Here is a 15696-nt window from a genome sequence, read left to right on the forward strand (position 1 = left end):
GATCAGCGACACTTGGCGTGCTCTCAGTCATTCGCCACGTGTCGTGCTCTGGACGTTTCCTTCAAATTTTATTTTTTTATTTTTCCGCACGCGTTTTCAGCTTTTTAAACGGTTTTTTTTGGGGGGTTTTCGACGTTTTGGTTTTTCTCCGGTCTTTCTTAGCTTTTTGATAAAAAAAGTTTAAAAAAAATTTGCACGGGAAAAACGTGTTTTCTTTCTTTTTCTTTCGCGAAAGTCACGGTTTTTTTTCCGCAAGATGTGATAACCCACAAGTATAGGGGATCACAATAGTTTTCGAGGGTAGAGTATTCAATCCAAATTTATTGATTCGACACAAGGAAAGTCAAAGATTATTCTCAAGTATTAGCAGCTGAGTTGTCAATTTAACCACACGTGGAAACTTAATATTTGCAGCAAAGTGTTTAGTGGCAAAGTAATATGATAGTGGTGATAACGATAGCAAAAGATAACGGTAGTAAAAGCAATGTTTTTGGTATTTTGTAGTGACGATAGTAATAGCAACGGGAAAATAAATAAGCGAAGAACAATATGTGGAAAGCTCGTAGGCAATGGATCGGTGATAGAGAATTATGCCGGATGCGGTTCATCATGTAACAGTCATAACCTAGGGTCACACAGAACTAGCTCCAGTTCATTGATATAATGTAGGCATGTATTCCGAATATAGTCATACGTGCTTATGGAAAAGAACTTGCATGACATCTTTTGTCCTACCCTCCCGTGGCAGCGGGGTCCTTACGGAAACTAAGGAATATTAATGTCTCCTTTTAATAGAGAACCGGAATAAAGCATTAACACGTAGTGAATACATGAACTCCTCAAACTACGATCATCGCTTGTAAGTATCCCGATTATTGTCACTTCGGGGTTAACGGATCATAACACATAATAGGTGACTATAGACTTGCAAGCTAGGATCAAGAACACTCATATATTGATGAAAACATAATAGGTTCAGATCTGAAATCATGGCACTCGGGCCCTAGTGACAAGCATGAAGCATAGCAAAATCATAGAAACATCAATCTCAGAACATAGTGGACACTAGGGATCAAACCCTAACAAAACTAACTCGATTACATGATAGATCCCATCCAACCCATCACCGTCCAGCAAGCCCACGATAAAATTACTCACGCACGGCGGTGAGCATCATGAAATTGGTGATGGACGTTGGTTGATGATGACGATGGCGACGGATTCCCCTCTCCGGAGCCTCGAACGGACTCCAGATCAGCCCTCCCGAGAGGTTTTAGGGCTTGGCGCCGGCTCCGTATCGTAAAACACGATAATTTCTTCTCTCTGATTTTTTCTCCCTGAAACTCAATATATGGAGGTGGAGTTGGAGTCGGAGAGGCAACAGGGGGCCCACGAGGTAGGGGGCGCGCCCTAGGAGGCAGGCGCGTCCCCCACCCTCGTGGCAAGGTTGTGCCCCCCCTGGCCTTCATCTTTGGCAGGTATTTTTCTTATTTTTTGAAAAGTGTCTCCGTAAAGTTTCAGGTCATTCCGAGCACGTTTGCTCCTGCACATAAATAACACCATGGTAATTCTGCTGAAAACATCATCAGTCTGGGTTAGTTCCATTCAAATCATGCAAGTTAGAGTCCAAAACAAGGGCAAAAGTGTTTGGAAAAGTAGATACGCTGGAGACGTATCAACTCTCCCCAAGATTAAACCTTTGCTTGTCCTCAAGCAAATCAGTTGACAAACTGAAAGTGATAAAGAAAAACTTTTACAAACTCTGTTTGCTCTTGTTGTTGTAAATATGTAAAGTCGGCATTCAAGTTTTCAGCAAAGATTATAACTAACCACATTTGCAATAACGCATAGGTCTCAAGTTTACTCATATCAATAGCATAATCAACTAGCGAGGCATAATATTAAATCTCGGATGACAACACTTTCTCAAAACAATCATAATATGATATAATAAGATGGTATCTCGCTAGCCCTTTCTGAGACCGCAAAACATAAATATAGAGCACCTTTAAAGATTAAGGACTGACTAGACATTGTAATTCATGGTAAAAGAGATCCAGTCAAGTCATACTCAATGTAAACTAACAGTAATGAATGCAAATGACAGCGGTGCTCTCCAACTGGTGCTTTTTAATAAGAGGATGATGACTCAGCATAAAAATAAATAGATAGGCCCTTCGCAGAGGGAAGTAGGGATTTGTATAGGTGCCAGAGCTCGGTTTTAAAACAAAGGTGAATAATATTTTGAGCGGTATACTTTCATTGTCAACATAACAACCAAGAGATGGCGATATCTTCCATGCTACACACATTATAGGCGGTTCCCAAACAGAATGGTAAAGTTTATACTCCCCCTTCCACCACAAGCATCAATCCATGGCCTGCTCGAAACAACGAGTGCCTCCAACTAACAAGAGTCCCAGGGGGGTTTGTTTGCAATTATTTTGATTTAGTTTGCATAAAGCATGGGACTGAGCATCCCGGTGACCAGCCATTTATCTCGTGAGTGAGGAGCGGAGTCCACTCCTCTTGAGAATAACCCGCCTAACATGGAAGATACAGACAGCCATAGTTGATACATGATCTATTCGAGCATACAAAACAAGATATTTATTTGGAGGTTTAGAGTTTGGCACATACAAATTTACTTGGAACGGCAAGTAGATACCGTATATAGGTAGGTATAATGGACTCATGTGAAATAACTTTGGGTTTACGGGATTGGATGCACAAGCAGTATTCCCGCTTAGTACAGGTGAAGGCTAGCAAAAGACTGGGAAGCGACCAGCTAGAGAGCGACAACAGTCATGAACATGCATTAAAATTAATCAACACCGAATGCAAGCATGAGTAGGATATAATCCACCATGAACATAAATATCGTGAAGGCTATGTTGATTTTGTTTCAACTACATGCGTGAACATGTGCCAAGTCAAGTCACTTAAATCATTCAGAGGAGGATACCACCCTATCATACCTATCATACCACATCATAACCATTTTAATAGCATGTTGGCACGCAAGGTAAACCATTATAACTCATAGCTAATCAAGCATGGCACAAGAAACTATGATCCCTAGTTGTCATTGCAAACATGTTTATTCATAATAGGCTGAATCAGGAACGATGAACTAATCATATTTACAAAAACAAAAAGGTCGAGTTCATACCAGCTTTTCTCATCTTAGCCAGTCCATCATATATCATTACAATTGCCCTTCACTTGCACGACCGAACGATGTGAATAATAATAATAGTGCTCATTCATTGGACTAAGTTGGAATCTGTAAGCATTCAATAAACATGAGAAGACAAGGCAATATGGGCTCTTTTGTCAGATCAACATTTATGCATATAAGAGCCTCTTCAACAATTTAATTATGGTCTTCTCCTATCAAGCCCCAAAGAAAAGAAAAGAAATAAAACTATTTACACGGGAAAGCTCCCAACAAGCAAAAGAAGAACATGAAATCTTTTTGGTTTTCTTTTTAATTACTACTACAAGCACGGAAAGTAAATAAATTAAAACCTACAACTAATTTTTTTTATTTTTTCTTAAGGTTTATTAAACACACAAGAAGAAAGCATAAAAAGGGAAAATAAACTAGCATGGATGATACAATGAAAAAGTATGAGCACCGACATCTAGCAATGAGTGTCTGAGCATAAATGTAATGTCGGTGAGAAATACGTACTCCCCCAAGCTTAGGCTTTTGTCCTAAATTGGTCTATGGCCACGGCTGGCCTGGCGGATATCTATAATAATAGTTGGGGTCGTATTGTGATGCAGACGAGAAAGACTCTGATTGCCACTGGCTGACAATCATCTCCGGATCCCACTGGTAATTAGACTGTCATGAAGGATCAAATTGAAGGAAATATGCCCTAGAGGCAATAATAAAGTTATTATTTATTTCCTTATATCATGATAAATGTTTATTATTCATGCTAGAATTGTATTAACCGGAAACATAATACATGTGTGAATACATAGACAAACATAGTGTCACTAGTATGCCTCTACTTGACTAGCTCGTTGATCAAAGATGGTTATGTTTCCTAACCATAGACATGAGTTGTCATTTGATTAATGGAATCACATCATTAGGAGAATGATGTGATTGACTTGACCCATTTCGTTAGCTTAGCACTTGATCGTTTAGTTTGTTGCTATTGCTTTCTTCATGACTTATACATGTTCCTATGACTATGAGATTATGCAACTCCCGTTTACCGGAGGAACACTTTGTGTGCTACCAAACGTCACAACGTAACTGGGTGATTATAAAGGTGCTCTACAGGTGTCTCCGAAGGTACTTGTTGGGTTGGCATATTTCGAGATTAGGATTTGTCACTCCGATTGTCGGAGAGGTATCTCTGGGCCCTCTCGGTAATGCACATCACATAAGCCTTGCAAGCATTGCAACTAATAAGTTAGTTGCGGGATGATGTATTACGGAACAAGTAAAGAGACTTGCCGGTAACGAGATTGAACTAGGTATTGAGATACCGACGATCAAATCTCGGGCAAGTAACATACCGATGACAAAGGGAACAACGTATGTTGTTATGCGGTCTGACCGATAAAAGATCTTCGTAGAATATGTAGGAGCCAATATGAGCATTCAGGTTCCGCTATTGGTTATTGACCGGAGATGTGTCTCGGTCATGTCTACATAGTTCTCGAACCCGTAGGGTCCGCACGCTTAACGCTATGATGATAATTTCATTATGAGTTTATATATTTTGATGTAACGAAGGTTGTTCGGAGTCCCGGATGTGATCACGGACATAACGAGGAGTCTCGAAATAGTCGAGACATAAAGATTGATATATTGGACGACTATATTCGGACACAAAAATGGTTCCGAAAGTTATCGGATATAAAACGGAGTACCGGGGGTTACCGGAACCGCCCCCGGGGGTTAACGGGCCTCATGGGCCCAAAGTGGAGCAAAGGAGGGGCGGTCAGGGCAGGCTGCGCGCCCCCTCTCCCTCTAGTTCGAATTGGACAAGGAGGGAGGGGCGCCCCCCCCCTTTCCTTTCTCTCCTCTCTCCCTTCCTTCCCCCTCTCCTAGTTGGACAAGGAAAGGAGGGAGTCCTACTCCCGGTAGGAGTAGGACTCCTCCCTGGCGCGCCTCCTCCTGGCCGGCCACCCCTCCCTCTTGCTCCTTTATATAAGGGGGCAGGGGGGCACCTCTAGACACAACAATTGATCCTTGAGATCTATTAGCCGTGTGCGGTGCCCTCCTCCACCATAATCCTCGATAATATAGTAGCGGTGCTTAGGCGAAGCCTTGCGACGGTAGAACATCAATATCGTCACCACGCCGTCGTGCTGACGAAACTCTTCCCCGACATTCTGCTGGATCGGAGTCCGGGGATCGTCATCGAGCTGAACGTGTGCTAGAACTCGGAGGTGTCGTAGTTTCGGTGCTTGATCGGTCGGGCCGTGAAGACGTACGACTACATCAACCGCGTTGTGCTAACGCTTCCGCTTCCGGTCTACGAGGGTATGTAGACAACACTCTCCCCTCTCGTTGCTATGTATCACCATGATCTTGCGTGTGCGTAGGAATTTTTTTGAAATTACTACGTTCCCCAATAGTGGTATCAGAGCCTAGGTTTTATGCGTTGATGTTGTGCACGAGTAGAACACAAGTGAGTTGTGGGCGATATAAGTCATACTGCTTACCAGCATGTCATACTTTGGTTTGGCGATATTGTTGGATGAAGCGGCCCGGACCGACATTACGCGTACACTTACGCGAGACTGGTTCTACCGACGTGCTTTGCACACAGGTGGCTGGCGGGTGTCAGTTTCTCCAACTTTAGTTGAACCAAGTGTGGCTACACCCGGTCCTTGCGAAGGTTAAAACAACACCAACTTGACAAACTATCCTTGTGGTTTTGATGCGTAGGTAAGAACGGTTCTTGCTAAGCCCGTAGCAGCCACGTAAAACTTGCAAAAACAAAGTAGAGGACGTCTAACTTGTTTTTGCAGGGCATGTTGTGATGTGATATGGTCAAGACATGATGCTAAATTTTATTGTATGAGATGATCATGTTTTGTAACCAAGTTATCGGCAACTGGCAGGAGCCATTTGGTTGTCGCTTTATTGTATGCAATGCAATTGCGCTATAATGCTTTACTTTATCACTAAGCGGTAGCGATAGTCGTGGAAGCATAAGATTGGCGAGATGACAACGATGCTACGATGGTGATCAAGGTGTCGTGCCGGTGACGATGGTGATCATGACGGTGCTACGAAGATGGAGATCACAAGCACAAGATGATGATGGCCATATCATATCACTTATATTGATTGCATGTGATGTTTATCTTTTATGCATCTTATCTTGCTTTGATTGACGGTAGCATTATAAGATGATCCCTCACTAAATTATCAAAGTATAAGTGTTCTCCCTGAGTATGCACCGTTGCGAAAGTTCTTCGTGCTGAGACACCACATGATGATCGGGTGTGATAGGCTCTACGTTCAAATACAACGGGTGCAAAACAGTTGCACACGCGGAATACTCAGGTTTAACTTGACGAGCCTAGCATATAACAGATATGGCCACGGAACACGAAGACCGAAAGGTCGAGCGTGAATCATATAGTAGATATGGTCAACATATTGATGTTCACCATTGATACTACTCCATCTCACGTGATGATCGGACATGATTTAGTTGATTTGGATCACGTGATCACTTAGAGGATTAGAGGGATATCTTTCTAAGTGGGAGTTCTTAAGTAATATGATTAATTGAACTTAAATTTATCATGAACTTAGTACCTGATAGTATCTTGCTTGTCTATGTTTGATTGTAGATAGATGGCTCGTGCTGTTGTTCCGTTGAATTTTAATGCGTTTCTTGAGAAAGCAAAGTTGAAAGATGATGGTAGCAATTACACGGACTGGGTCCGTAACTTGAGGATTATCCTCATTGTTGCATAGAAGAATTACGTCCTGGAAGCACCGCTAAGTGCCAAGCCTACTGCAGGAGCAACACCAGATGTTATGAACGTCTGGCAAAGCAAAGCTGATGACTACTCGATAGTTCAGTGTGCCATGCTTTACGGTTTAGAACCGGGTCTTCAAAGACATTTTGAACGTCATGGAGCATATGAGATGTTCCAGGAGTTGAAGTTAATATTTCAAGCAAATGTCCGGATTGAGAGATATGAAGTCTCCAATAAGTTCTATAGCTGCAAGATGGAGGAGAATAGTTCTGTCAGTGAACGTATACTCAAAATGTCTGGGTTTCATAATCACTTGACTCAACTGGGGGTTAATCTTCCTGTTGATAGTGTCATTGGCAGAGTTCTTCAATCACTGCCACCAAGCTACAAAAGCTTCGTGATGAACTAGAATATGCAAGGGATGAATAAGACTATTTCTGAGCTCTTCGCAATGCTAAAAGCCGCGGAGGTAGAAATCAAGAAGGAGCATCAAGTGTTGATGGTCAATAAGACCACCAGTTTCAAGAAAAAGTGTAAAGGGAAGAAGAAAGGGAACTTTAAGAAGAACAGCAAACAAGTTGCTGCTCAGGAGAAGAAACCCAAGTCTGGACCTAAGCCTGAGACTGAGTGCTTCTACTGCAAGCAGACTGGTCACTGGAAGCGGAACTACCCTAAGTATTTGGCAGATAAGAAGGATGGCAAAGTGAACAAAGGTATATGTGATATACATGTTATTGATGTGTACCTTACTAATGCTCGCAGTAGCACCTGGGTATTTGATACTGGTTCTGTTGCTAACATTTGCAACTCGAAACAGGGGCTACGGATTAAGCGAAGATTGGCTAAGGACGAGGTGACGATGCGCGTGGGAAATGGTTCCAAAGTCGATGTGATCGCGGTCGGCATGCTACCTCTACATCTACCTTCGGGATTAGTATTAGACCTAAATAATTGTTATTTGGTGCCAGCGTTGAGCATGAACATTATATCTGGATCTTGTTTGATGCGAGACAGTTATTCATTTAAACCAGAGAATAATGGTTGTTCTATTTATGTGTGTAATATCTTTTATGGTCATGCACCCTTGAAGAGTGGTCTATTTTTGATGAATCTCGATAGTAGTGATACACATATTCATAATGTTGAAATCAAAAGATGCAGAGTTGATAATGATAGTGCAACTTATTTGTGGCACTGCCATTTAGGTCATATCGGTGTAAAGCGCATGAAGAAACTCCATACCGATGGACTTTTGGAACCACTTCATTATGAATCACCTGGTACTTGCGAAACGTGCCTCATGGGTAAGATGACTAAAACACCGTTCTCCGGTACTATGAAGAGAGCAACGGATTTGTTGGAAATCATACATACAGATGTATGTGGTCCAATGAATGTTGAGGCTCGTGGCAGATATCGTTATTTTCTCACCTTCATAGATGATTTAAGCAGATATGGGTATATCTACTTAATGAAACATAAGTCTGAAACATTTGAAAAGTTCAAAGAATTTTAGAGTAAAGTTGAAAATCATCGTAACAAGAAAATAAAGTTTCTACGATCTGATCATGGAGGAGAATATTTGAGTTACGAGTTTGGTCTACATTTGAAACAATGCGGAATAGTTTCGCAACTCACGCCACCCAGAACACCACAGCGTAATGGTGTGTCCGTACGTCGTAATCGTACTTTATTAGATATGGTGCGATCTATGATGTCTCTTACTGATTTACCGTTATCGTTTTGGGGTTATGCTTTAGAGATGGCTGCATTCACGTTAAATAGAACACCATCGAAATCCATTGAGACGACGCCTTATGAACTGTGGTTTGGCAAGAAACCAAAATTGTCATTTCTGAAAGTTTGGGGCTGCGATGCTTATGTGAAAAATCTTCAACCTGATAAGCTCGAACCCAAATCGGAGAAATGTGTCTTCATAGGATACCCAAAGGAGACTGTTGGGTACACCTTCTATCACAGATCCGAAGGCAAGACTTTTGTTGCTAAATTCGGAGTTTTTCTAGAGAAGGAGTTTCTCTCGAAAGAAGTGAGTGGGAGAAAAGTAGAACTTGATGAGGTAAGTGTACCTACTCCCTTATTAGAAAGTAGTAGATCACAGAAACCGGTTTCTGTGACACCTACACCAATTAGTGAGGAAGCTAATGATAATGATCATGAAACTTCAGATCAAGTTACTACCGAACCTCGTAGATCAACCAGAGTAATATCCGTACCAGAGTGGTACAGTAGTTCTGTTCTGGAAGTCATGCTACTAGATCATGATGAATCTACGAACTATGAAGAAGCGATGGTGAGCCCAGATTCCGCAAAATGGCTAGAAGCCATGAAATCTGAGATGGGATCCATGTATGAGAACAAAGTGTGGACTTTGGTTGACTTGCCCGTTGATCGGCAAGCAATTGAGAATAAATGGATCTTCAAGAAGAAGACTGACGCTGACGGTAATGTTACTGTCTATAAAGCTCGACTTGTTGCAAAAGGTTTTCGACAAGTTCAAGGGATTGACTACAATGAGACCTTCTCACCCGTAGCGATGCTTAAGTCTGTCCGAATCATGTTAGCAATTGCCGCATTTTATGATTATGAAATTTGGCAAATGGATGTCAAAACTGCATTCCTGAATGGATTTCTGGAAGAAGAGTTGTATATGATGCAACCAGAAGGTTTTGTCGATCCAAAGGGAGCTAACAAAGTGTTCAAGCTCCAGCGATCCATTTATGGACTGGTGCAAGCCTCTCGGAGTTGGAACAAATGCTTTGATAGTGTGATCAAAGCATTTGGTTTTGTACAGACTTTTGGAGAAGCCTGTATTTACAAGAAAGTGAGTGGGATCTCTGTAGCATTTCTGATATTATATGTGGATGACATATTATTGATTGTAAATGATATATAATTTCTGGATAGCATAAAGGGATACTTGAATAAGAGTTTTTCAATGAAAGACCTCGGTGAAGCTGCTTACATATTGGGCATTAAGATCTATAGAGATAGATCAAGACACTTAATTGGACTTTCACAAAGCACATACCTTGACAAGGTTTTGAAGAAGTTCAAAATGGATCAAGCAAAGAAAGGGTTCTTACCTGTGTTACAAGGTGTGAAGTTGAGTAAGACTCAATGTCCGACCACCGCAGAAGATAGAGAGAAAATGAAAGATGTTCCCTATGCTTCAGCCATAGGCTCTATCATGTATGCAGTGTTGTGTACCAGACCTGATGTGTGCCTTGCTATAAGTCTAGCAGGGAGGTACCAAAGTAATCCAGGAGTGGATCACTGGACAGCGGTCAAGAACATCCTGAAATAGCTGAAAAGGACTAAGGATATGTTTCTCGTATATGGAGGTGACAAAGAGCTCATCATAAATGGTTACGTTGATGCAAGCTTTGACACTGATCCGGACGATTCTAAATCGGACCGGATACGTGGTTTTACTAAACGGTGAAGCTGTCAGTTGGTGCAGTTCTAAACAAAGCGTCGTGGCGGGATCTACATGTGAAGCAGAGTACATAGCTGCTTCGGAGCAGCAAATGAAGGAGTCTGGATGAAGGAGTTCATATCCGATCTAGGTGTCATACCTAGTGCATCAGGTCCAATGAAAATCTTTTGTGACAATACTGGTGCAATGGCCTTGGCAAAGGAAACCAGATTTCACAAGAGAACCAAGCACATCAAGAGACACTTCAATTCCATTCGGGATTTACTCCAAGTGGGAGACACAGAAATTTGCAAGATACATACGGATCTGAATGTTGCAGACCCGCTGACTAAGCCTCTTCCACGAGCAAAACATGATCAGCACCAAGGCTCCATGGGTGTTAGAATCATTACTGTGTAATCTAGATTATTGACTCTAGTGCAAGTGGGAGACTGAAGGAAATATGCCCTAGAGGCAATAATAAAGTTATTATTTATTTCCTTATATCATGATAAATGTTTATTATTCATGCTAGAATTGTATTAACCGGAAACATAATACATGTGTGAATACATAGACAAACATAGTGTCACTAGTATGCCTCTACTTGACTAGCTCGTTGATCAAAGATGGTTATGTTTCCTAACCATAGACATGAGTTGTCATTTGATTAACGGGATCATATCATTAGGAGAATGATGTGATTGACTTGACCCATTTCGTTAGCTTAGCACTTGATCGTTTAGTTTGTTGCTATTTCTTTCCTCATGACTTATACATGTTCCTATGACTATGAGATTATGCAACTCCCGTTTACCGGAGGAACACTTTGTGTGCTACCAAACATCACAACATAACCGGATGATTATAAAGGTGCTCTACAGGTGTCTCAGAAGGTACTTGTTGGGTTGGCGTATTTTGAGATTAGGATTTGTCACTCCGATTGTCGGAGAGGTATCTCTGGGCCCTCTCGGTAATGCACATCACATAAGCCTTGCAAGCATTGCAACTAATAAGTTAATTGCGGGATGATGTATTACGGAACGAGTAAAGAGACTTGCCGGTAACGAGATTGAACTAGGTATTGAGATACCGACGATCAAATCTCGGGCAAGTAACATACCGATGACAAAGGGAACAATGTATGTTGTTATGCGATCTGACCGATAAAAGATCTTCGTAGAATATGTAGGAGCCAATATGAGCATCCAGGTTCTGCTATTGGTTATTGACCGGAGACGTGTCTCGGTCATGTCTACATTGTTCTCGAACCCGTAGGGTTCGCACGCTTAACGTTACGATGACAGTTTCATTATGAGTTTATATATTTTGATGTACCGAAGGTTGTTCGGAGTCCCGGATGTGATCACGGACATAATGAGGAGTCTCGAAATAGTCGAGACATAAAGATTGATATATTGGACGACTATATTCGGACACAGGAATGGTTCCGGGAGTTATCAAATATAAAACGGAGTACCTGGGGTTACCGGACCCCCCCCGGGGGGGTTAATGGGCCTCATGGGCCCAAAGTGGAGCAGAGGAGGGGCGGCTAGGGCAGGCTGCGCGCCCCCTCCCCCTCTAGTCCGAATTGGACAAGGAGGGAGGGGCGGCGCCCCCCTTTCCTTTCTCTCCTCTCTCCCTTCCTTCCCCCTCTCCTAGTTGGACAAGGAAAGGAGGGAGTCCTACTCCGGTAGGAGTAGGACTCCTCCCTGGCGCGCCTCCTCCTGGCTGGCCGCCCCTCCCCCTTGCTCCTTTATATACGGGGGCAGGGGGCACCTCTAGACACAACAATTGATCCTTGAGATCTATTAGCCGTGTGCGGTGCCCTCCTCCACCATAATCCTCGACAATATTGTAGCGGTGCTTAGGCGAAGCCCTGCGACGGTAGAACATCAAGATCGTCACCACGCCGTCGTGCTGACGGAACTCTTCCCCGACATTCTGCTGGATCGGAGTCCGGGGATCGTCATCAAGCTGAACGTGTGTTAGAACTCGGAGGTGCCGTAGTTTCGGTGCTTGATCGGTCGGGCCGTGAAGACATATGACTACATCAACCGCGTTGTGCTAATGCTTCCGCTTCCGGTCTACGAGGGTACGTAGACAACACTCTCCCCTCTCGTTGCTATGCATCACCATGATCTTGCGTGTGCGTAGGAATTTTTTTGAAATTACTATGTTCCCCAACACAAATTGTGGTTCCGGCTCTGGCTCCTCAGCTGGTGCAGGGTTTCGGTAGGCGTGGATAGCCGTCAATGGAACAAGGTATGTGCCTACAGTCAAATCAAACAAAGAAGGAGCAGGCAAGGTAATAGTCTCAGGATGATGTTTATTAAAGAACAATTGATATTTAAGCTCTCCTTCCCTATTCTTAACAATAAAATCATGTGCTACCATAATTTTATAATCTAAATAAACACAAGGCAGCACATTTTCTTCCTTCTCATAATGCCTAATAGGTATGTTAAAATGTGCAGCTAGGCATGTAGCATAGATGCCTCCAAAGATGGGTCCTTTGTACGGTTCAAACTTAACCGTTTGGCAATAATGCCGCCCATACTAAAAGAGTTATCACCGTATAAACCGTAGTGCAAAATAATAATATCAGGGATACTCAGGTTTCCATAGTTCCGCGACCAATTAAGCAACAACTAGCAAATAATGCGAAATAACGTAAAACAGGAAAGTGTATGCTAGTGATTTGTGCATCGGAAACCTTCCTTGTTTCCCCTATAGTGATAGTGTCAATAAATCCCTCCACATCATCACGATGTGGTTCTTCTGTATTGCCCTCAAAAGGGACTAAACAGACCCGATAGAAATCATAAAGTGACATCTCCTTATGCTCATCATATAAATAAAACTCCACCGTAGGTGGTGAGCTCCTAGAATGGAAATGAAAGTTTTGCACAAAGATATTTGTGAGCAAGAGATACTGATCGCATTGGTCGTGGAGGAAAGCGGTAAGGCCTGCAGTCTAAGCCAATTCATGAAAATCTTCATAAATCCCGGCTGCTCTTAAGAAATCCTCGGAAGGCCATTCACACGCCCGAACCTCCGTGGTGCGAGGCAGATTATACTTAGGCTTTGGTGCCTTTTCCTTCAAACTTTGGCTCGATGAGCCCCTCAAAAGTCTCGTCATCATTTTCTGAAAAATTCTAAAATTTTTAGTAACTTCAAAATAAAAGTAAACCAAACTCAATAATATTGATAGTAACTACTCCTACAAGTGCCTAGGGCCTATATCATGCATCAAAACTACTTGGAACCATATAAATTTGACATGCAAGCTCAAGAACAGGGCCACCTAAGCAGCAAAAATTTGCAATGAATAAAGCACTAGAACAAAAACTAATTGGACCAATGGAGGAGTCACATACCAAGGAACAATCTCCCCAAGCAGTTTTGTGAGAGGTGCTTTGAGCAAGGAGATCGAAAATGGCAGCAAAATGAGCTAGAACTCGTGCTTGAACTGGATATTCGTGTTTGGGGGAGGGAGATGAAGTGTGTGGGTGCAATAATAAGTGGAGGAGGGCCACCGTGGGCCCACGAGGCAGGGGGCGCGCCCTAGAGGGGTGGGCGCGCCCTCCACCCTCGTGGGCAGGTGGTTGGCCCCCCTGGTGTGTTCTCAGTTCCATAAATCCTCAAATATTCTAGAAAAAATCGTATTTAATTTTCAGGGCATTTGGAGAACTTTTATTTTTGAGGTATTTTTATATTGCATGGATAATCAAATAACAGACAGACAAATATTTATTTTTATTTTATTTAATATAAATAACAGAAAGTAAAAGTGGGGTACAAAAGGTTGTGCCTTCTAGTTTCATCCATCTCATGATCATCAAAAGGAATCCACTAACAAGGTTGATCAAGTCTTGTTAACGAACTCATTCGAATAACATGGAACCGGAGAAATTTCGAATAATACTATGTTACCTCAATGGGGATATGCACATCCCCAATAATAAGAATATCATATTTCTTCTTGACAGTAGGAAGAGGAAATTCAAAACCTCCAAATATAATCGATGGAGTTTTTCCAATAGAGTTGATGCTATGAACTTGAGGTTGTTTCCTCGGAAAGTGTACCGTGTGCTCATTACCATTAACATGAAAAGTGACATTGCCTTTAGTGCAATCAATAACAGCCCCTGCAGTATTCAAAAAGGGTCTTCCAAGAATAATAGACATACTATCGTTCTCGGGAATATCAAGAATAACAAAGTTTGTTAAAATAGTAACATTTGCAAATACAACATGCACATCCTCACAAATACCGACAGGTATAGCAATTGATTTATCAGCCATTTGCAAAGATATTTCAGTAGGTGTCAACTTATTCAAATCAAGTTTACGATATAAAGAGAGAGGCATAACACTAACACCGGCTCCAAGATCACATAAAGTAGTTTTAACATAATTTCTTTTAATAGAGCATGGTATAGTGGGTACTCCTAGATCTCCAAATTTCTTTGGTATTCCACCCTTAAAAGTGTAATTAGTAAGCATGGTGGAAATTTCAGCTTCCGGTATCTTTCTTTTATTTGTAAGAATATCTTTCATATACTTTGCATAAGGATTGGTTTTAAGCATATCAGTTAATCAGATACGCAAAAAGATAGGTCTAATCATTTCAGCAAAGCGCTCAAAATCCTCATCATCCTTTTTCTTGGATGGTTTGGGAGGAAAAGGCATGGGTTTCTGAACCCAAGGCTCTCTTTCTTTACTGTGTTTCCTAGCAACAAAATCTTTCTTATCATAACATTGATTCTTTGATTGTGTGTTATCAAGATCAACAGCAGGTTCAATTTCTATGTCATTATCATTACTAGGTTGAGCATCATTATGAACATTATCATTAACATTACCACTAGTTTCAGGTTCATTACCAGATTGTGTTTCAGCATCAGAAATAGAAATATCATTTGGATTCTCAGGTGGTTCAATAACAGGTTCACTAGAAGCATGCAAAGTCCTATCATTTTTCTTTTTCTTCTTTTTAGAAGAACTAGGTGCATCTATATTATTTCTCTGAGAATCTTGCTCAATTCTCTTAGGATGGCCTTCAGGATACAAAGGTTCCTGAGTCATTCTACCACCTCTAGTCATAACTCTAACAACATTATCATTATTCTTACTATTCAATTCACTGAGCAAATCATTTTGAGCTTTAAGTACTTGTTCTACTTGAGTGTTAACCATAGAAGCATGTTTACTAATAAGTTTAAGTTCACCTTTGACATTAGCCATATAATCACCCAAGTGTTCAAGCATATTTGAATTGTTTT

This window comes from Triticum dicoccoides, chromosome 7A (genome assembly GCF_002162155.2).
Source record: "Triticum dicoccoides isolate Atlit2015 ecotype Zavitan chromosome 7A, WEW_v2.0, whole genome shotgun sequence".
NCBI lineage: Eukaryota > Viridiplantae > Streptophyta > Magnoliopsida > Poales > Poaceae > Triticum > Triticum dicoccoides.